This window comes from Panicum virgatum, chromosome 7N (genome assembly GCF_016808335.1).
Source record: "Panicum virgatum strain AP13 chromosome 7N, P.virgatum_v5, whole genome shotgun sequence".
Classification (NCBI taxonomy): domain Eukaryota; kingdom Viridiplantae; phylum Streptophyta; class Magnoliopsida; order Poales; family Poaceae; genus Panicum; species Panicum virgatum.
The window spans coordinates 41819263-41841411 of record NC_053151.1 but is presented as its reverse complement, the minus strand read 5'-3'; the positions used below and the strand labels follow the sequence as shown (position 1 = coordinate 41841411).

At 50.5% G+C, this 22149-nt stretch overlaps 1 long non-coding RNA gene across 2 annotated transcripts; it reads left to right on the top strand.

Annotated features, from left to right (window-relative positions):
• The first annotated feature begins 726 nt into the window (after window positions 1-726).
• On the top strand, window positions 727-1720 carry LOC120683263. Of its 2 annotated transcripts, none has more exons than XR_005678735.1 (3): window positions 727-857; window positions 957-1272; window positions 1489-1720. It is a non-coding gene; the product is annotated as an uncharacterized LOC120683263 (long non-coding RNA). The 2 variants fall into 2 exon arrangements; XR_005678734.1 differs by having other exon boundaries at window positions 728-857; window positions 961-1272.
• Window positions 1721-22149: the final 20429 nt, after the last annotated feature.

Sequence of the window (22149 nt, the reverse complement as noted above, 5' to 3'; positions counted from 1 at the left end):
TTGACCCAAGTTTGACCACTTATCTTTTTCAAAAATTTATGCAAAATATCACTTCTTTCGTTGTGGGTTGCTTTATCAATACAAGATCTTCAAGAATGATTTAAAATTGGCAATGTTTGCATACATTTTTTGAATAAGACGAGTGGTCACACTTAGGGTTAAAAGTCAAATGAACTATAATTTGGAATAGAAGTAGTACGTACTATAATGTTCTCCATTAGAAAAACATAGCACATCAGTTGTTCTCTGATTCCATTTTGTGCGTTTTCTATGTTTGGTGCCCGTTGAACCAAATTACACGACATGGAAAAATCTAGTGAGTCAATTTGACATCAGTCATACTAATAAATTGACAATGACTTGTATATTGGCTTCATTCTATTAGAAATTGAAAGTGATAAGCATCCAAGACTAATCCAAGTTCCTTGTCCACTATTGTGTGGATGAAATATTTTCAAACTTTTCTTCAAAAAAAATATTTTCAAACTGTGTATTTCATATCTCCACTTTCCTTTTTTCCCTTTCATTGATAGTTAATTACCACACTAACACCTCCATTTTCACATGACTTAACTCACCTCTTCGTCGTTTTTTCCACATAATGCATGTTGGCGTTGTTGGACTAATGTATTCAAACCGGTAATGAAGTGGAAACTCTCATCATTGACTTAAGGCGGACTTAATGACTATAAAGGATACCCCTTGGAGAGACCAAAGCCAAACCCCTCACTATTGAAGTCGTCTAACGTGGCCATCACTTTAATTTTTTCTCTTGAAGTTCTCATCTTCCCTTCTTGCAGTAAGCAAGTTTACTCTCTAGAATAGCTGTCTACCTCCTCCATGTCATTCAAGTAAAGGTAGGCTCTTGCAGCTGCTAAGCTAAAACTTGCTTGTTATCTTAAGTTCATACATCTCATCTCTCATATATTTTTTATATGTTATATTTTCTGAACAAGGAAGGAACACTGCTTGAACTCTAATGGCAGAGATATCGGTTCTGCAGTTGTCCAAGAGACAGTTAGCCAAATCCTATCTGGTCTTGTTCAAAAATATGAGATGAAAGAGGAATTAATTTTCAGCAGAAACTTGGAGAGGCTAGAGATGGCACACATCAAGATGGAGGCTGCTCTTGAAACATCAGAAAAGTGGCAGATTACTGATGGATCCTTGTTGTGTTGGCGTAGGAAGCTCAAGCGTGCTGCTCAAGAGTGTGATGACATGCTGCACAAATGCAAGCTGAGAATCCTAGAAAAGGAACAGATGGAACAGGAGGTGAGGAATTCCCCCTTCCTGACCGGATTGTGCATGCTGCCAAGTCATTTGCTCTCTCTATATTTAACCGCGACAACGGAATGTTGAGCAGATCTAATGTTCAAAGATTTGAGTGGTTTGCAGATGGTGCTACTGAGCTTCTAAGATTCATACAGTTTGGTGGCACACCATGCTGTCACATGCCCTTTGACTCCCTTGTTAAAAACCTTTTTGCAGGAAAGAAACTACATCATAAAATCATTCGGGGAAACAAATATCCTTCCTGTCAACTATTGTTGGAGCCCATCCGTACTTCAATGGGTGGAACAAATGTTGTCTTGACATTTGTGAGGAATGTTGAGTACTCTATCCTGCTTGTGATGAGTGAATTGTCAACCGTGCGGTGTGATCGTGCGCTTGATCTTTGGATTGCAGGTACACGGGCGTCGAGTGTCGACGGGGAGCTGCCGTGGAGGTGCTGTGGCCGATGGACCGTGCGGTGGACGGTGGTGAAGGGCAGCCGGGACCGGAGCTCGGACCGGGCGGCAGTTGTGGCGTCCACTCCTGGATCGAGGGCGCAAGCGGCGACGGAAGGCGGGTTTCTTGGTTTGCGCCACAAAACCAGGAGGCGGACGGCGGTTGAAGACGCCAAGTCGTGGAGGCACGGGCGTCGGTCTCAGGACTGACGGAGGCGACGGGCGTCGACGGCGTCTAGGGCCTCGCTGCGGGCGAGGAGGTGACGGGCGTCGGGCGGCGTCTAGGGCCGTCAGGAGGCCGAGGCGGGAACGGCATCTAGGGCCACGGCGTGGAGGCGGGAATCTTCCCGCGCGTGAGGTTTTGGCAGTTTTCTCAAAACCGGCCACCTACCCGAGTTTCGCGGACCCTCCAAAACCGCGGACCGGATCTTCGTCGACGTGGCGGCATCGCAGCAAAGACTTCGAGTCGAAGAAAGAAGCTCCGCCGTCGATCGAGGGTGTACAGCGGGCTGCTGCAGACCCGACCGGTCTGACCAGTCCCCTGGACCGGTCTGACCGGTCTGGCCGCAGCAGCCGGGTATAAATACCCCCCACCAGCCCGTGGGTGGGTGAGTCTCTTGAGTCTTTTGTTTTCTCTGAGTTTTTCCTTCTCCCAGCCTCTGCTCTAGGTTAGGGCCAAGGACTCCAACGCAAAGAGAGTTTAGATTATAGCTATTCTCTTCAATCTAGTGGGTGGATGATGGGCGGATGGCTCTAGCCTTTGTATAGGTGAATTCCTCGGTGATTAATGGATGAAATTTGTTTGAGATTCACTTGTGTGTGCTGAGCATCTTGTCCTCCCCTTCTCTCTTGCGTTTTGGGTTTAATTCTCCTCTTTTGGTGTGTTTCTTGTTTGGAGGAGATCAACCCTTGAATTCGTGGTTTGATGGACTCTTTATGACGATTCTAATCCTTCTAGCCGTGTGCTAAACCTACTGGAATCGAGAGTTCTCACGAATTGGCGATTTTGTGTTCTTGAGAAAACCCCAATCCTCTTTGATCTTTCCTCGATTTCTCTCGATCCATGAATCTTTTGGGTGAGATCCTTTGGGGATATGTTCACGGGGTAATTACGAAGCTTTCCTCCAAGTTTGTTTGGATTTCGTTTGCTCGAGATTTGACATTTGGAGCTTTGTTAGCGGGCTGACTGAGAGAGACCGGTCTGACCGGTCTGTGCAACCGGTCTGACCGGTCTGCAGTTTGAAATTCACAACCCGACCGGTCAGACCGGTCCAGTACACCGGTCCGACCGGTCTGTGTGTGCTGTGCTGCAATTTGTGAAGTTTCACTCGCTTTGCTTCCGCGTTGCAACCTGGGTCTTCTGCTTCGAGATAGCTGGTCCATAGCTATTCTCGCTGACCTGGGTTGGAGGGCTTGCGGTGATTTTGGGATATAGGCCGACGATTCAGATTTCAGAAGAAATTTTGATCGGCTCCCATTCACCCCCCCCCCCCCCTCTCTAGTCGCCAGTTTTGGTCCCTCAATTTGTTCAGTAAGATGGTACACCAGAGGGCCATATAGTGTTTTGTTTGGTCATACAACTCTCAGAGAGTACAGATATATTTGGTATCGCACTTAGATGCTTGCAGTTTTTTGCCCCTCATTTTAAATGTAATTTTGAAAATGTAAGGAATGAACTTACTCAACTGCCAGCTCAAGAATTCTCATGGGGGCCATCTATTTACTCATCATACCATAAGAAACACTGGGACAAATTCATTAGCTTCGTGTTGCGGTGGGCTCGGCCAAACCCATTTTGTTGCAAGCAGCATGGTCAGCATGAGGTTCAACGCTTTAGCAACCTAGACATGGCAGGAATATCAGAAGCTTTTCTAGAATCGGTAATTGTTTTTAATTTGTATTGTCAAGCCTCAATGTCCATTTACAGCAAGCAGAAGACCTCACTGTCTGAAGACATAATTTCTATGCAAGATTATCCATATCTAAAAGCCGGGATCTCCTTTGCGCTCCATGGCTCTTTAGAGGATATGCTGTCAGCGAATAGGAGTTCTGAAATAGCAGCGATAGTCCACAAGGAGCAACACTGCTTACATACAGACATTACCCTGGAACAGCTGGAAGACATTATGCTGCCAAAGGCAATAGATTACTTCCACCAGAATGCAGAAGCAATGGTTTACCAAATGCTTTGGAAGTCTAAACATGGCTTTGCACTCATTCAGGTTGAGAAGCCATTCATGAGCACACGGAGATCAAGCATGAGAACAAAGAGAACTTTTGGGGCATGACGAGGAGCTTATCAGGAATCAGATACGTGCCTGTCACATACTTGACTTATGGGTTACACATGCTCCTGTCCAGTTGCAAAGGTCCATTATGAACTGGAAGAAGAAAGAAAAGGAAATTCTGTTAGCAGCACCACAGCTACACTTGAAATTCTAAATAATGTAACTTGGATGTAAAAGAACACAACAATGAAGGACTCGAAATAGCATAAATAAAAACAACCACAACAGACGGGATCTAGAAGTCCTATATATGTTCTACATTAGGAACTTGTGCTACTGTAGCAGGTCACTTGTTCTTGGTTTCAATTTATGTGCCTTGCATGTTTGATGTTGTTTGGTTCTGACCAGTTTAGTATACGCTGAGGATAACTCAATCTTACTATTACTAATCGAGGCTCCCTTGAAGCGTCCTCAAGAAACCACCTAGAATTCTAAATGGACAGTATAAAAAAATAGAGAAATTCTCACAAAAATCAGGAATATCCGGCCATCAATCTGACAACTCTAATCATAATAGTCATTCGATCTGTTATCTTTCCGAATCAATTACCCACATCGGCCATTATGAAAATAGACTAAAGTAACCCCTGGACATATATCTAAATTACCCACATATGCCATTATAAAAAATCTAAAGTAGCCCCCTAGTCGTCGTGTAAATTAACCACCTATGCCACTATAAAAAAAATCTAAAATAACCCCTAAACTTGCATATAAATTATCTAATTATGTTATTGTTAAATGTTAAAGTAATCTCTAAAACAAAAATTAGAAACATCCGACCATCATTCTGACAACTCTAATCATAATGGCCTGTTATCTTTAAGTTCTCATCTTCCCTTGCACTAAGCAGGTTTACTATATAGAGTAGTACACTGGATAGCTGTCTACCTCCTCCATGCCATTCAATTAAAGGTAGGTTCTTGCAGCTGCTAAGCTAAAACTTGCTTGTTATCTTAAGTTCACACATTTCATCTCTCATATATTTTTATATGTTATATTTTCTGAACAGGGAAGTAATACTGTTTGAACTCACTCTAATGGCAAAGATAGTCAGCTCTGCATATGTCCAGGAGATAGTTAGCCAAATGCCCAAATCCTATCTGGTCTTGTCCAAAAATATGAGGTGAAAGAGGAATCAAATTTGAGCAGAAACTTGGAGAGGCTAGAGATGGCCCACATCAAGCTGGAGGCTGATCTTGAAACATCAGAAATCCGGCCGGAAAATAACGATTGCTTTCGGAAAAAATCGGATGTGTTCTGTTCTTCTCTCAGAAGACCCTCCTGAACACACTTCAGCTCGTTTTCGCTTTGCATCCATGGCCGTCAGGTGGGATACTGCCGCCGGGCAGAGGGAGAGCAACCTCATGGCACAAATGGTGGTTTCAGCCGCCGTCCAGGAGACCGTGAGCAGAGTAACAGTCACCTCCTACCTGTTGACTGTTGAGACAGAGAGACAGGAGCTTACATGTGGGGCCAAATCCTTCTTTTCTTAAGATCTGTGATCAACATAGGGCCAACCCTATCTAAAATGTAAGCTGTAACCGATAGATGCATTTTGATTTTGCAGGTTCCTAATAGAGATTTTTCAAAGATAAATGGTCCTGAATGGATATTGAGACTTACTGCACATCATTTATTCAGACATTCAGAACGTTTACAAGTACTAATGTTGGAGTAGGAAATGTTCTAACCGGTTGATTGTTCACTGTTAAAGGCCACAGAACAATCAATAGTTGGACTGTTTGCAGCTTGGCTAACCATCTGTAATGCCATTTTTGTGGACTCCACCATTTCACCAACCGAAGCACGCAGTTCTCTGAAGTTCATACGAGGCGACATCAAAATGCGGTTGTTTCCAGTGCTACATTTCGTAGAGTAGCCTCTCAAAATCCCCTAGTTTGTTCATTTGCTGTAAGATAAAAATAGGGTACAGAAAGAAAAAGGTGTGGCATATAATAGGGGCAATTTTTTTTGGCAACGTATGCTATGCAAACCACTTTCATATGCAAACTATGGAAACTCTAATCTGGACCAGCGGATCAAGATCCAAGAGGGGGCGCATGGGAGTGGGAGGGGAATTTGCAAAAGTATGATTACCTAATTCAAGGGCGGGCGGTTAATTATAAAATTACCTCCCTCCTCATGCCTCTTGGATCTTGATCCGATGATCCAGATTGGAGTTTCCATAGTTTGCATGCGAAGGTGGTTTGCATAGCATATGTTGTCATTTTTTTTTCTTTCTGAATTTGCTGAGGCAAATATTCAGAGTTACATCACATCTGAATAATCTATATCTGATGAGAAGCTTTTATATTTCTTCCCATTAAAATTTCGATAACAGATTTTTACTATTACCATTGCACATGCTACTTCTTTAGTTCTGTTAACTGGGGTTTGAAATGCATCGTCTCCCTTGACCCTTATTCCCTGAAGCAGAGGAGAGCAAGAGAGCAGCGTGCCGCCCAGCCTGAAGCTCTGGGCTGTGTTCTTCAAGGAAACCTGACACCTGCCCAATTTGCGGCACGTCCGGCTTCTCCGTCCACCACGGCGGCACATCTGACGTGGGCGCGGCCGCGGCCGTGTTCCCACACGCGGTGCGCGACGGAACGCCATGGCGCCCGGCCACCGGCAGGCACGCCTGGCGCACTGCGGAGCGGCACTGGGCACGCGCACGAGGCGGACTCGCAGGCGGCGGTGCTTGGTGTCCACGCAGGCGGCGGCGGCGGTGGCGGATGCCTCGCCGACGCTCCCAGGTTCTGCTCCAAAGAGGCTCCCTCTTCGTGGCTGTGAGAACCGCCCAATTTGCACTCGGTTTAGGTGAAATTATTGATTAATCCTTTAAGTTGAGGGCTAGCACGTGTCGAGAGACGGACACGTGCTAGCCCTCAACTTAAAGGATTAATCAATAATTTCACCTAAACCGAGTGCAAATTGGGCGGTTCTCAGGTGAAATTATTGATTAATCCTTTAAGTTGAGGGCTAGCACGTGTCCGTCTCTCGACACGCCACGCGCTAATCCACACCTTAGAAGCACTTAATCAACACAAATCACCTAAAACGAGTGCAAATTGGGCGGTTCTCACAGTGGCCTCGCTTGCCGGTTCTAGGCTCGCCGGCGGGAGGCCTTGCCGCCGGACACGGCGACCAGGGGGCGGACGGTATCCCAATTACAGTCCAGGGGTGGACGGTATTCCATTTACCGTCCATCCCCTGGGCAGCCGGGGGCCGTCCGATCCTCAACGGACGGACAGGATACACCCGAGTGAACGGGTCTCTTCCCTGTGCCCCCTCGTCGAAGCCGTGATCCCGTGGTGGTGCTGCCTCACCGGCCTGACACCGGTAGGCCGCCACCGGCCGCCGAATCGAACTTCATCACCGCCGATTTTTCCGTCCACCACGCCGCCGCGTCCGTGCGTGGACTCAGCCGCACCCCGGGATTCCAGGCTTCCAGCGCCGCCGCGCCCCTCGACGGCGCCGTGCCAGGCCGTGACCCGACTGCCTCCTTCCGATGCCGGCACCATGGCACCCACTCGCCACGTAACGGCAGGCGCTCGCGGCGCCGTCCCGTGGCAAGCGCGTGCCTGGCGGCGCCGTGGACCTCCGTCCTGTTCTCCTAGCTAACCGCCGCCGGTTCGACGGCCTCACCGAGCCAATATGTGCTGCCCTATCCCTGTCCGGCGCCGCCAAGGTCAAGCTCCGAACGCTGCTCGAGCTTGCCAGGCACGGTCGGTGCGGCTGTCTATCTGCAATGCATCTCTAGACAACAACAACACGCGGAGAAACACGTCGCCCCTATGCAGCAATGTTCAATGGCAAAGTGATGATTTCTTCCTGAGATCATTTCTCAACGGCAAAGTGATGATTTCTTCGTAAGTGTGGAGGCGGAGTCCTGCATAGGGGCACTTCGCTCGCCGGAACCTGGCTGAGCATGATGCGGCTGTGGCCGGCGCCATCATCTCGGGCTGGGCAGTAGCCACCGCATGCACGTGGGGATGAACAGGGCGATGCCGCCGGTGTGGTTGCATGAGGTCGGCGAGGAGCCCCGGCATGGGGGCCGCCTGCTGGCGCTCGCGGTGCCGGTGGCGGACGCCGCGGTCGGCGAAGAGGCGCGTCCAACGCGTGCACGCGAGCGTTGCCTTCCGGCGGGACGCTGAGGAAGACGATGTCCTCGGCGCGAGATCACGGGCGTCAGAATTGGATCCGACGGTTAAGCTGGCCTAGAGGCCGGTCGGTAAATCAAATACCGTCCAGGGTGGACGGTGTTCCATTTCCCGTCCACCCCGGGTGCCGTCCAGCTCGCGCGCCCCGCTCTCCGTCGCCGCCGCGCCCGGCGTCGATGGATGTCCCGGCGTCGCGTACAGGCGCCATGCTCCCGCCGGTGGCCGTATTCCACGTTTCCTCGACGGCGCCGCCGTGTGCTCGAGTGTCTCCTTCGGCTGCCGCCGCGCGCCTACTTACTCGCCGCGGAATGGCAGGCACACGCGCAGCGCAGCGCAGGGCCGTGGCGCTGCCACGGCGCCGCCTCGCCGCCTTGGGCCTCCACCCTGTTGCCCTCTGGGTTAACCGCCCGCTTCGACGGCCTCGCCGCGCCAACGGTGGCCGCGTGCCTACGCCACGTCCCTGCCCGCGCCGCCATGTTCTGCTCGAGCTTGCCTGGCACGGTCGGTGCGCCTGTGTCTGTCTGCAATATAATGTCATCTCTGCACACTACTGCAACGTTCCCCGGCAAAGTGAAGGTTCATTTGCGCAGGCTATCGATGAGAGTTTACTGCGTGTGGATGGGGCTACCTAACAGTTTACTGCGTGCTGGAGGAAGAGGAACTAGGCAACGTACGCTCGCCTATTCTTCAGAAAATGCCCCAGCCACCCCGGCTCGCGTCAACAGGAACACAATGTTCAGAATCTCATCGGGCCGATCAGTGTGTAATCAGCTACTTGATGCAGATCGCACGCCCAAACCAAGAGGTAATTTCCGCAGACAAACGAGCCCTGCAAGCGGACGTCTCAAACTCAGGAACATCTCGTCCGTCTCGTCTGAATTCAATTCATCAGATCATCGCCTCAAGTTTTATCTCTGCAGTTGCACTGCCTGGTCAGTCTCTGCATGTTTTTTTAGACCAAATACTGCATTTTGGCCCTGTTTTACTGAAAGCAAAATATTGTTTGCTGGGGTTACCAGCTTTATTACAAAGTTCAAGGATCAAAATACATGTCCCAACTACGATAACTCTTGTCCTTCCAAACATTCTATCAGTCTCTGCATACTACTCGTTCTTCTTTTCCTCTTCAAGCCTAATGCTCAGGAACTGTACGTATACAGGGTAACAATGCACCAAAACCATTTACTAGCAACATAACCATTCCTCTTTCCCTTTCTCCCATGCATCTTCTAATACTTATAAAAAGAAAGGAACAGAGAAAAAAAACTACTTGACTGATGCTCCCGCTCTACGGTACAGCATTGGAGCACCAGCACTTGTTTCCACGAAATCCTCTGGTAACCGCCTTGAGATTGCCAAGCACCTGCACTTGATTCCAATCCACCAAAATATGCTCGATACTGAACATTGTAGCAACTGCGAGTGTGTATATGCTGTAAGATAAAAACAAGAGCATGGAAAGAAAAGGTGTTCATCTCCCGCATGGAGTACCTCTACCTCCCGTTGTTCATCTCTGACAAGAACATGCATACACAAGCTCTGAATTCTGAACATCGATGGGACTGAAACTGAAACTGAACATTGGTGATGCCTCTGATGGTCCGCGGGCGGGAACCACAGGAGGACCTCCTCCATCAGCGCGCTCGCCGGCGGATCTGCTGCCATGGCGGGCAGGCGGCGCGGCGCCGGTCAGGAGTCAATGGACGGGGTGGGGATTTGCTGTGGCCTCTGCTCTGCTCGCCAGCATAGATTTCCAAATGGCCCGGGCCCAATGGGCGGCCCGAGGCATGGCCCTGTAAAGCCCGGCCCTAGGCATGACTGATCGGGCCACGAGCTGGCCCGGCCCGATGGGTCGTTAGTGCTTGGGCCGGCCCGATGGCGGCCTGGTAAAAAACATCTACTACCATCATCTACCAACCCATTTCCCATTAAAAGAGAAACCCTAGCCTTATCCTCTCACATTCTCCTCCACTCCCTTGCTCTCTCCAGCCGCCCGCCCACCCGACACCCGCCCCTTCTCCTCAGCGGCGCAGGTCGCCCCCGCGCCCACCATTGGCCCACGCGCCTGCGCCGGCCGCCGCCCCTCCATGAACGCGCCCGTGCCGGCCGCCGCCGCCTTCTCGCCGGGACGCCCCCCTCCCGGGACGCGCGCGGTGAGGCGGAGCCGTGCCGGCCGCCACCGCCGCCTTCTCGCCGAGAGCCGGACGCCGCGGCCGTCCCGCCCCCCCCCCCCCCGACCCCTCCTACGCCGGCCGCCGCTCCTCCCTCCCTCCCTCCTTCAAGCGGGGGGTGCACGGCCGCCTCCGTGGCTCCACCGCGCCAACCTGCCTGTTCCGCCGCCGCACCCCCACGCCGGGCCGGCCAAGCACGATGGGCCGGCCACAACATAATGGGCCGGTCGTGCCATCGGGCCGGCCCGGCACGAAAAAGGGGCCTTAGTGCCGGGTTTGGACTGTCAGTGAGGCACGACGCCCGACACGGCCCAGCACGAAGAAGGCACGAAGAATTTATCGGGCCTGATAGTGCCGGGCCAAATCGGGCTAGGGCCGGGCGGCCCATTTAAAAATATATACTCGCCAGGTAGTCTGTGTGGGCGGCGGATCTGACAGGTGGGGTCACGGGAGCAGAGGCGGGAGCGACCCGCTTTGCTTTGGCTGCGTATTACGATCCTGGCCACAAGAATAGGATCCTACGGTCCAGATTTCCTAGAGGCCGGACGGTGAATGAAATACCGTCCACCCCGGACGGTGTTTCATTTACCGTCCGCCCAGTGTGCCCACAGCGCACGCCGCGCGCCGCGCCCGACGTTGAGCGCGCCGCGCTTCCACCGGAGGTCATCGCCGTCTCCGCGGCAGAGGCCGCACAGCGACTCGTGCCGGAGCGCCTCCTTCCTTCCTAGCGCCGCGCCTTTGCACCTCCATCCTGTTCCTCCTCCGAGGTCCCGCCACGGCTTGCATCGACGGCCTCGCCGGGGCAGTGGTGACCTCGCGCCTCCGCCATGTGTTGCTACGGCCCTGTCTGGCACAGCCATGGCGCCATGGCTAAGCGTTGCAGAACTCCGAGGCGGTCTTTGCTTTGCACAGGACGATGCCTCGCTTGGCTTTGCTCTCGACGACGAACGAATACATTGAGCACTCTGCTCGAGCTCTTGACGACAGATACATGTCTAACCTGGAGTGGCATCGCTACGGCGTGGTGTCAGGAAACCCAATTCGCAAATGTTCAGAAAATGTTCCAGCTTGTGCCTGTTCTCTTCCTGTACCTGCTGTTCGTCGCAAATGGGACCAAGGATCATCGCTGAACAGATTACCATCTTTCATGTATGGGAATGGGACCAACCAACCGGTAGTCACTCGTTTCCTGTTCAGCGCTAATGTTCAGGAAAAGGTACAGCCTGCAGGTTATTAGTTTCTTCATGGGGTTGTGTCTAGTCAATAATTTCATTGGTGGAGATCATGCAAGATCGTATCAAATCAGAAATTAAGAAGATCATGTGCAAGATTTTAAATGCCTCACAAACAAATGTTACCACTATTTCCCAATGCCTTGTAATGTTATATGATCAAAATCTGTACAGCACTTTGGAATCCTGAGGCAACCATGCCACTCCTGTAAGGTCGAGCATTAGGTGCCAAACTGTGGTTCCTCGCTACATATCAGCTGAAGTCTCTCGTCTTCTTCGTCATCGTGCAATCATTACTGGCTGACTGTGTTTTAATTTGCAAGTTCCTAACAGAGATTCTTTTGAAGATAATTGGTCCTCAACAGATGCATTCAGACTTCCTGCACATCATACATTTATTCAGACATTCAGGAAGTTTACCAGTACAAATGTTGGAGCGGGAAATGTTGTAACTGGTTGATTGTTCTCTGTTAAAGGTCGCAGAACAATCAATGGTTGGACTGTTTGTAGATTCTGAACTCAGCTAGCCATCTGTGATGCCATTTTTGTGGACTCCACCATTTCATCAACCAAAGCAGTTCTCCGACGTTCAAATCAGGTGACATCAAAATGCTGTCGATTACAGTGCTACATTTTGTAGAGTAGCTTCTCAAAATTCCCCTAGTTTGTTCATTTGCTGTAAGATCAAAACAGGGGATAGAAAGAAAAGGTGTGACATACAATAGGGGTATTCTTTTTTTTTCTTGTGAATTTCCTGAGGCAAATATCAAAGTTACATCACGTCTCAATAATCTATATCTGATGAGAAGCCTTTTTATTTCTTCCCATCAAAACTTCTATAGATTTTTACTATTACCATTGCACATGTTACTATTCTTCCCATCAAAACTTCAGAACTGGGCACTTGTGGTTAACGTGGTCGCGCCCATCGCAAATCACACAGTGAATTGGATTAATGCATTTGGCTGCCTTTGGACGGAACACCTTGGTGCCTGGCGCACGGCGGAGCGACACTGCGCACGACGCAACGGGGCGGGCTCGCAGGCGGCGGTGCTTGGTGCCCCGCCCCGACGCAGGCGGCGGAGGATGCCTCGCCGGCGCTCTGAGCTTCTGTTCCGGAGCAGTGCCCTCTTCGTGGCCACGCTTGCCGGTGGGTGGCCTTGCCGCCGCAGACTAGAACCCAGCGGGTAGACGGTACCCCAATTACCATCCGGGATGAACAGTATTTCATTTACCGTCCACCCTGCGCAACCGAGGGCCGTTGGATCTGGAACCGGCGGCCAGGATGCACCGATTCGGACTCCAGCCAAAGTGAACGGGGTGTCTCTTCCCCGCACCCCCTCGTCGAGGCCGGGATCCCGCGGCGCTGCCTCGCCGGCGGCCTGCCTGACACCGGCAGGCAGCCACCGCCCGCGCGCGCGTCGAACGTTACCGCCGGCGGCTTCTCCCTCCGCCACGGCACTCCCCCGCGTGTGGCGGCGTCATCGGAGACGGAGCACACAGACCGTGTGCGAGTTGCGACGGACGGAACGCCATGGCAGCCGGCCACCTGCTGGCGTGCTGCCGAGCGGCAACGCTTCTGGATGGTCTCGCTTGCCCGCTCTCGGCTCGCCGGCGGGTGGACTCGCCACCTGCCGGCGCCCGCCGCAGCAGGAGGCGAAGCTGATGCACGCAGCTCGTTGGTGCTGGGGTGGGGTTCCATTATATTCCAGGCGGCGAGTGCGAAGGCGGAGTCCTAGCCTAGCTGGGGGCATGTCGCTCCCCGGCCGGTTGAGCAGAACACGGCCGTGGCGGGCGCTGGCGGTGCCGGCGGAGGAGGCGCGCATTGTCGTCGGGCGCGCGGGACGCGGACCAAGTCACGAAGATGTCCTCGAGGGATCTGACAGGTGGGGGCCACGGAAGCCGTGAGAGGGGAGATCCGGTTTGACTCCGTATTGAGAGATCCTGGCCGCGCGAATGGAATCTGACGGTCCATGTGGCCTTGAGCCCGGACGGTAAGTGGGGGCGGACGGTATTCCACTTACCGTCCACCCTGGGTGCTCGCCGCCGCGTCGTCGGAGGTCACAGCGTCGCGGACACGCGCCGTGCTCCCGTCGGAGGTCCTCGTCCACGCTTCCTTGGCGACGCCGCCGGTGCCTCAGACTGCCTCCTTCCCGCGCGGCGCCTCCGCAGCCTCGTCGCCCTGGGCCTCCACCCTGTTGTCGCCCGAGGTAACCGCCGCCGCTTCCACGGCCTCGCCGAGCCAACGGTGGCCGCGTGCCTACGCCGCCAATTTTCCGCCACCACGTCTCTACCCGGCGCCGCCATGTACGTTCAGCTCGAGCTTGCCTGGCATGGTCGGTGCGCCTGTCTCTCTGCAATGGCATATCTGCAGTCTGCACACTACTTCAACGTTCACCGGCAAGATGACGATTCATTTCAGCACGTTATCTACGAGAGTATAATCATTTCAGCACAGTTTAGTGCTACGTCACAAAAGTGGCTGCAAGAGGAATTAGACAGCGCGCATAATGTTCAGAAAAAACCCAGTTCGCGTCAACAGGAACGCAATGTTCAGAATCTTGTCAGGCCGTTCGCAGTGTAATCAGCAACTTCATGCAGATCATACGCCCAAACCAAGAGGTAGCAGCTGCAACTCGTAATTTCTGCAGACCAACGAGCCGTGCAAGCGGACGTCAGGAGCATCTCGTCCGTCTCGTCTGAATTCAATTCATCAGATCATCGCCTCAAGTTTTATCTCTGCAGGCAGACTGCAGTTGCACTGCCCGACCAGTCTATGCATGTTTTTTTTTCAGACCAAAAATACCGCATTTGGCCCTGTTCTTACTGAAAGCAAAATATTTTTTGCTGGGATTACCAGCTTTACAAGAAGGTTCAAGCAGGATCAAAAATACATGCATGTCCCAACTTAGATGCACAGACTGAGCTAATGACAGATTCAGATGGCCCTGAACGCCAACTGCTAAACTGGCAAAGGCCAGCAGTCCAGCACCAATCTCGCTGATGACAAACGGTTGTCCCAAGACACAAACAAAGTCTTTACCATGGAGTTACCTCCCGTTGTTCATCTCTGACAAGAACATACACAAGCTCTGAATTCTGAACATCGATGAAACTGAACATTTGCGGCACGTCCGACTTCTCCGTCCACCACGGCAGACGCAGCGCGCGACGAAACGCCATGGCCCCCGGCCACCGGCAGGCGCGCCTGGCGCACTGCGGAGCGGCACGGCGCACGCGCGACGGGGCGGACTCGCAGGCGGCGGTGCTTGGTGCCCACGCAGGCGGCGCCGCCGCGGCGGATGCCTCGCCGGCGCTCCCAGGTTCTGTTCCTGAGCGGTGTCCTCTTCGTTGCCGGCTCTCGGCTCGCCGGCGGGTGGCCTCGCCGCCGCATGCGGCAACCCAGGGGTGGACGGTGCCCCAATTACCGTCCGGGGGTGGACGGTATTTCATTTACCGTCCACCCCGTGGGCAGGCGAGGGCCGTTGGATCCGCAGCCGACGGCCACGATACACCACTGGAGCCAAGTGAACGGGTGTCTTCCCCGCGTCCTCCTCGTCGAGGCGCTGCCTCGCCGGCCTGACACCGGCGGGCAGCCACCGCGCGCGCGTTGAATGTCACCGCCGCCGGCTTTTCCCTCCACCGCGGCGCCGCGTCCGGCGTGGACGCAGCCACACCCCCGCGTGCGGCGCCCTCATTGGAGCACACAGACCGTGCCAGTTGCGACGAAACCGAAATGCCATGGCGGCCAGCCACCTGCTGGCGCGCTGCTTTTTGGACACGACGGCGACACAGCATGTGGCGAAGCTGCCGTAGCTCGTCGGTGCTGGTGGGTGTCCTAGCCTAGGCCTATAGGCGGCGAGGGCGGAGCCGCGGAGGAGACGGAGTTCTGGCCTGGGGGCATGCCGTTCTCGCCTGGCAGAAGCTGCTCACGCGGTGCCGGCAGCAGAAGCCGCGGGCAGCGAAGAGGCGCGCCCAAGACTTGCACGCGAGGAGGCGCGCGTTGCCATCCGGCTGGACGCGGAGGAAGATGATCTCCTCTCGTCCGAATCTGGCAGTGGCAGGTGGGGCCATGGGAGCTGTGTGTGGCGATCCGCTTTGACTTGGTATATATTGAGAGATCCTAGCCGCGCGAAGGGGATCCCATGGTCCAGGTGGCCTAGAGCCCGGACGGTAAATGAAATACCCTCCGGGGTGGACGGTGTTCTCCTCGTTTACCGTCCACCCCGGCCGGGATGCCCAGCGCGCGCGCCGCCGCCGCCGCGCCCGGCGTCGATGGATGTCCCAGCGTCGCGTACACGCGGCGTGCTCTCGCCGGTGGCCGTTGTCCACGTTTCCTCGACGGCGCCGCGCCGTGCTCGAGTGCCACCTTCGGGTGCCGCCGGGCGCCCTGGCACCTACCTACTCGCCGCCGAATGCCAGGCGCACGCGCAGGGCCGTGGCGCCGCTTCCTCGTCGCCTTGGGCCTCCACCCAGTTGACGTCCGAGGTGACCGCCTCCGCTTCCACAACCCCGCCGAGCCAACGATGGCCAATGTTCCGCCACGTCCCTGCCCGGCGCCGCCATGCATGTTCTACACGAGCTTGCCTGGCACGGTCGCGCTGCGCCTGTCTGTCTGCAATATAATGGCATCTCTGCACACTACTGCAACGTTCCCCGGCAATGTGGATGGGGGTTTACTGCGAGCTGTCAGAAATGGGGCTGCAAGAGGAACGAGACAAAGCGCCTAATGTTCAGAAAAAGCCCCAGCTCGCGTCAACAGGAACACGAGGGTATGTTCAGAATCTAATCGGGCTGATCAGAGCGTGCAGCAACTTTACGCAGATCACACGCCCAAACCAAGAGGTGCCAGGTGCCAATCGTAATTTCTGAAGACAAACGAGCCGTGCAAGCGGACGTCTCAGAATCAGGAGCATCTCGTCCCTCTCGTCTGAATTCAATTCATCAAATCATCTCCTCAACTCAAATTTTTTGTTTGTTTTTGAAAGAAAAAGGGAAAACAACATCTTTGCCGGCATGCATTTCCTGTAGTACTCTTGTCAAGCATTGCATGTGAGTAGCAGGCGTAGGAGAAGCTAAGCTAGCTGCAGGCTTTCTGGTAGCTCATCTGAACTTTTCAGTCAAAACTTGATGTCCACTCGAACAAACCGCTAGTCAAAAGTTCTCACATGATTGCTGATGTTTCATGTGTACCGATGACGAGAAGCAACTTGGAGGTTAAGAAACTGGACCGAGCTTTTAAGTTTTAAGTGAGGGGGCCGGGAACAAAAGGTGATTTGTATTTTTTACTTCTGCAGAGAAGACTTGGTAACCATTCAACATGTGTAGTTTGAACTTTGACTACTTTTATTTTTCCATTAAGGCGAAATAAAAAGGGCACATAAATTCTAACCTAAGTTTTTTTTTTGAAAAAAAACATTTTTCTATGTAAACGATTTTCAAACATTTTTATTTTGCTCTTTCTCAAAACAGAAACGACAAAGTTACATGTGCCAGCAACTCATCAATGTACCGTGCTAGACCGTGTGGGTCTGCAATGTAGCATATCAAAAATTAGTATCCTCTTTTATCAAATTTAATTTTAACTCTTTAGAGGATTCTAGCCGGTTATCATTAATACAAAAATTTATACCTTATACATATTCAAAATATTATATGCATGTAGTGGCTGGATCCGTTGTGAAAAATTATTGATAATGCATCTTTTATCAATACACTGGAGCACTTGTCACGAGAAGAGATGAAAATTCCAATTTCCATGCTCAAGGGTCTGCTTGGAAGAGCTAAAATTGAGTACTAAACTTTGGGAACATATCTAGTGCAAACCAAGGACTTCGTGCAAACCCGTGCAAACCTACTAAACAAAGTTTCAAAAAATTCTGAAAAAAATCATGAATGTGCTTCTAAGATTACATCATCTATATATAAAATTTCATGGTCAAATTCGGCTTACTCTAGAAGTTACAAAAAAGACAAATTTGAGATGCATTTGAACCATTATTGTTGTCAGAAAATTTGTCTTTTTTGTAACTTCTAGAGTAAGACGAATTTGACCATGAAATTTTATATATAGATGAGGTAAGCTGAGAAGCATATTCATGATTTTTTTCAGAATTTTTTGAAACTTTGTTTAGTAGGTTTGCACGGGTTTGCACGAGGTCCTTGGTTTGCACTAGATACGTTACCCTAAACTTTAGCATATATTAGCACTCACATGCTAAAAATTTTAAATCTTAGCTAAAATTTAACTCATCCTATTAGCACTTCCGTTTGGATGAGCTAGTGCTAAAATTTATCACTTTTATCTATTAGCATTTGGATCCAAACAGGCTCTAAGACTGCTGGATGACATATATACTGATTGGCTCGGTTGCTTTGGCTGCACCACTAGCTGCACGTGATCATGTACGTTCTTCGACTCAAGCGCACATGAAGGTGGCTGGTCGTGTCGCAATGTGTACGGCGCACTGAGCGTATACAAGCAGAGATACGTAGAGTGCTTTGACTGGCCGGTCACGTACGTAGCATGTGAGAGTGCACAGAGCACGCAGAACGATCGACAAGTTCAGTTTGACTGATGAGACCCCTCTTGCGTTGGTTACCTTGGATCTGCATGAAGGGCGAAAGCTTGGCTACGAGGCAAAGGCTTAAACTTGTGATTATTGTGTGCTGTACATGGCATCTACGGAGAAGTGCCGTTCAATTTACTGCACACGAGTGTGCATTGGTGCTCGCCGTGTTTCGCTGGACTCCACATGCTCTTCAACAGTACCAAGATGCTCCACAAGTAGTTTAGACCTTCCTTGAGTTCACAGCCACGCACTGCCCGCCTTGGAATTCCAGGAAGTTTGGTGGTATGGAGTTTCTAGCTCCTCAAGCTAGCTGTGGATGAGTCTCCTCTGCAGTACTGTAGGCGGACTCATTCCACTGACATGTGGATCCCGGTACTGTGGGTGTGGGGTTTGTATGTTATTGGGAGCGAGTCCATCTACGGTACTCTTAGGAACCGCTTCCAGCTAGCTGGTGGTTCAACGGCTAGCAGCTACGGAGTATATGCCTAGAGCTAGCTATAGCTCGCTGCCGGGAGCACGAGGCCTGCGTGGAACCTGCAGCTAGCTGTGTTTCGCCCAGATACAATGCACGCACAATTCAGATCGAAGTGATCTCGCATGAGCCCTGTCCTGACCTGTGACTAGCTAGACTATGCACCGATATGCATGTCACTGAAAATGAGTGGCTGGGTGAGCAGGTGCAACGCGGCGAGACTAGCTATGATCGTCGAAGACGCGCAGTCTTGTTGAGCCATCCTAATCACACTGCTGTGCTACAGGTTGGAGCTTGGATGTATCGGCAGGGTTTAGTTTGCGTTGCGTCCGATCCAGACCAAAAGGATTCCCCGGCCCTGTAGTAAACTATCTCTAGCTAACTGGCTTCACCATGCATATCTATCTAGAAGCTAAGACTAGAGATAGTGCGTATCCCTGTGCGATCGAGTACCCGACCAAATTAAAGCAACAGCGGCGAGAGAGAGAGGCACCGCTGACTATTTCTTAGCTAGCCCGATCTCATATCTCAGCTTCCATTCCGTCATGAAATCGCCGCAAAGATCGCGGCCGGGCAAAGTACTAGGCTACTAGCTACGTGCTGATCACCTAGCAGCTTTGTTTAACAATGTTTTTAGTCTGTCGTACCTACCCGTAAGAAAGAGGCGATGGCTAGTCCGCGTATTGCAGCTGTTGCCCTCTGTTAGAAAAGGACAGGAGCGTGCATCTTTTTCAAGGTTACGATATATAGTTATCATCATTTCATTCTTTATAGAGTTTTTAGTGGCGGATGTTTATTTGCACTCGTAACACCGCAAACTCTTAGTCATATGCTGCCATTTTACATTGGGTTCAACCGGAAAACAAGTCCATCAATCTGTTCTTCTGTATGTTCTAGTAACTTCAAGAGAAATAAGTGATCTATAGAAGTTCGTGGATAAATTTTGGACCCGTAACTAATGAAAATTGTTTATCTTTGCTCAAGTACACGCTCTCTGTCCGTTTCTCTGCTCTGTAAATATTCTAATAACATAATACTCATATACATGAACTTTTTAGATAATGGAAAAGGTTTCGGCTTCAAACTTCTGCAAAAGAGAGGCACCCCGCAATTATTACAATTACACACTCAAAGTTTAAAGTACACTGTGTTTAAAATTAATGACCAATACGCAAAATGAAGGATCATCCATGGGCGTGAAGAACTGCAAAGCTAAAGACTCTAGAAGCTGGCATGCTTCGACTAGCCGCTCCCTTCGGTCATCAATGTGCTGCAACAGAGCCAACGACCGGAGCCAATATGTCCCCCTGAAAAACATCTACAATTGGTCTACACTTGTTAAACACATAGTATCATTTCTTGTGAGCCAAATTGACCAGCATATAGCTGCAGCTTCCGTAAATAACATTGTATTGTGCTTGTGCCTCCCAGCTTAGAGAAGTTATTACACAAATATTCTATATTTACTGGTGGCGGTATACAAGAATACTCCCGCTGTTCCAAATTATAGATAATTTGACTTTTTTTATCTCAAGTTTGACCACTTGTCTTATTTAAAAAATTTGTGCATACATAGCCAAACTTAAGTCATTCTTGAAGAACTTGTATTGATAAAGCAAGACACAACAAAACAAAAGATATTTTGCATAAATTTTTGAATAAGACGAGTGGTCAAACTTGGGGTTAAAAAGTCAAACAACCTATAATTGGAATGAAGGGAGTACATTGTGATATTATCATATATTCTAAGATAAACTTCAGTATCAATTGCCATATATACCTTTTCATCCATATTTATAGTTTTGCCAATTCGCATTGCACCTTCATGTATGTTTGGCATTTATCTGGTCGAAACTATAGCCTGGTTATGTGTTTAACATGAAACAATATGTCCATGCATGTCCTGCACACGTGTATAGTGATTTGCATACATATAGGAGTACTTTAGTTTTTATTTTTAACAATGGGCAGAGCTAAGGTGCGGGATTAAGCGGTTGTTTTAGGTTATATTATTGGTGAAATGTGTAATTTAAATGTAAATTTAGAAGGTTATTTTATTATGATATAAGTGGTTAATTTTGATGAAAATTAGTAGGTTATTTTAGAATATTTTCATATATAGTACCGGAGGTAGGTAATTTAGATATAGAAATGTAGGGTTCATTCTATACTACTTTCCGTAACGACCAAGGAACCAGAGACTTTTGGGCAATGAAATGCCCAGCGCATATGCAGGTTCAGCAGACGTGTCATGTGGACGCTGCTGACGCACAAGTAAGCTTTTGTATTCCCCTGTCGGTGGGAGCTCCAGCAGCCTTCTTCCAACCCCGATACGTCTGAACGAAAAGGAAATAATGCCACGTTCCCCTGGCTGACTGGCAGTTGGAACCATTTCATTTTCCATGGATCGTGCCTCGGACAGTTGCGGGCGTTTACTTACTCGATCGGCACTTCGGCAGGCAGGACACACTACTACAAAAACAAGTCTTAGGTTCACACCAAAAGTACCAGTATGAAAATAAACCGGTACCTATGCTAACTTAGGCACCGGTTCATATTCATACAGGCACTTTTGGGGTGGATGGAATTTATGAATGAGACTTAGGTACCGGTTGGTAACCGGTACCTAAGGCTCTCCATAGGTACCGGGTGGTAATTTTTCTATTAGTACCGGGTGGTACCACCAACCGGTGCCTATGAATGTTACCAACCGGTACCTAAGGGTCATTCACGTGTTATTTCAAAAGGAAAATATCTCTCTTTATGTCACATGTGCTGTGTAGATGAGATGATAAGAGAGGTACGCGCGAGACAAGAGATCAGTAGTTCGAATCCTATCTACCACATCAATATTTTTCTTTTACGAGAGCTTTAGGCACCGGTTGTGTTACCCGATGCCTAAGGCCCAGACTTTTAGTCCCAGCTACGTAGTACCGGTTTGAAAAACCGGTACCTAAGGGCCTCACCAACCGGTGCTATAAGCCTATTTTCTAGGCTACATAATACCGGTTTGAAAAACCGGTATCTAAGGGCCTCACCAACCGGTGCTGTAAGCCTATTTTCTAGTAGTGACACTGTGGTTTGCGCAGATCTCTTCTCGCTCGGCAAATCCATGCATACACTGCATACACAGTACATATGGGCCATTTCATTTTTCATGCTTTGACTGGCCGCTCCCTTCGGTCACCACAAAGACGAAGTACAAACAGATGGAGCAGCACTATGATTCCCAAAAAGTCGTCCTTGGGAACAACCAACCAGAAGCACGCCGTACGTACACGCAAATTGCACGAACCTCCGCAGATCTTTGTTGCTGGCATTGCTTGCACCATCCGATGATCTGACAGTTGCTCGATAAAATTCAGTAGCAGCCGCCACTACATGCAAGTGGTTCACTGCGTGCAGTCGTTCGTCCGTCCACGATCCAGCCGCAAATTCTTTTTGCCCCTCTTGGCACATGTGCATCCAGATGCATATTCTCCCGCTAGATCGATCGTTTCCTTCGCCCGCGAGAACACACGCAT